This window comes from Opisthorchis viverrini (genome assembly GCF_000715545.1).
Source record: "Opisthorchis viverrini unplaced genomic scaffold opera_v5_48, whole genome shotgun sequence".
Taxonomy (NCBI): Eukaryota; Metazoa; Platyhelminthes; class Trematoda; order Opisthorchiida; family Opisthorchiidae; genus Opisthorchis; species Opisthorchis viverrini.
In genome coordinates, this window is record NW_008751704.1 from 261297 (window position 1) to 262685 (window position 1389).

Genomic DNA, 1389 nt, shown 5'->3' on the forward strand with positions numbered 1-1389 from the left:
TTGTACACGCTCCTTCTCGAACCCAATTTAAAGCACTATTAGACATTTATTTATGCGAATCCTCGCGCTGGCGAGCATACTGCCCCGCGCTGAGAACATAAAAGGCAGTGCTACACCCTATTTTCACTTGTACCTTTCAGGTGAACGACAGCCACTGACCGACAAGAACAGAACCGACCCGGGAAACTTGGGCGAAAGCCTCGATCCTGTGTATCAACCCGTGAATCCGTGAATTCAGCGGCTGTCATTTACCTGAAAAGCACAAGTGGAAAAAGGGTGTGGCTCTGCCTCTAATGTTTTCAGCACGGGGCAGTGTGTTTGCTGGCGCGAGGATTCGCATAAATAAATTTCTAGCAGTGCTTTGAACTGGGTTCTTGAAGCAGCGTGGATAACAATCGGCGGAAGGTCATTCCACGCAGCCGCTTCCCGAAAGGGGAAAATTTTTTCTTTTAATGAATTTGTGCGCTCTGAGATGGAAAATCATCTTTCTATGTCCCCGCCGTGTGCTTGCTGGGTCAACGATGAAAAACCTGTTTGCCAAGCTTTGTTCAAACAGGGCATAAGTAAGAATTAGCTCCCATCGGAGGCAAGAAGAGCATCGTGGTCCACGGATTTGAGGCCAACAACCGGTTTCATAGAAGCTCACTGGACGCGATCAATGAGGGTGACGTCTTTCGCGCTTTCTGAGTAGACAACTTGGTTGGCGTATTCCAGGAGCGGTCTGACGTAGGCCCCGTAGAGTATTTGGAAGCCCATGCGGTTGCAACGAGAGAAGGTGCGTCGGATCATCCGTAAAATGGCGAATGACTTTTGGGCCGATTTCTCATGGTGCAGTTAGAAGGGCAAGTTTGAGTAGACCAAGATACCCAAATCCTTTTTGGCATCTATCCTCCTGATGTTTTCTGGTCCTTCCTCACTATTCATAACAAAGGCATTCTCTGAGTCTCCTTCACATGGTATACGGAAACCCTTTTCATCATTCGGAGGAAGGTGCCGGTCCAACGACAACTGCTTTGCAGAGTCTTCATCCATTTGGAGGGTACTGCCATCGGAATTCCAGGATTTCAGGTCGTCCGCAAAAAGTAGACATGGGATTGCAAGAACATCTGTAAGGTCGTTGACGTAGATAAGAAACAGCATTGGTCCTAGGATGGAACCTTGGGGAACTCCGATGGAGATAGGCGGTGGAGAAGAGTAGGTTGTGCCTATTCTCACTCGTCAGTGGTAGCCCACCTGTCGGCGGCGATTGAGTAGAGACTGTAATTTGGGGGTCACGGCCGGTTGCATCGGCGTGCATTTAGGATTTCGGGGGCCTTTCTTTACCATCGGGTTCGCCTTCCGATTTGGGTCGACAAAACTGTCACCAAGCGGAAGTTTGTTTTGCCCTCG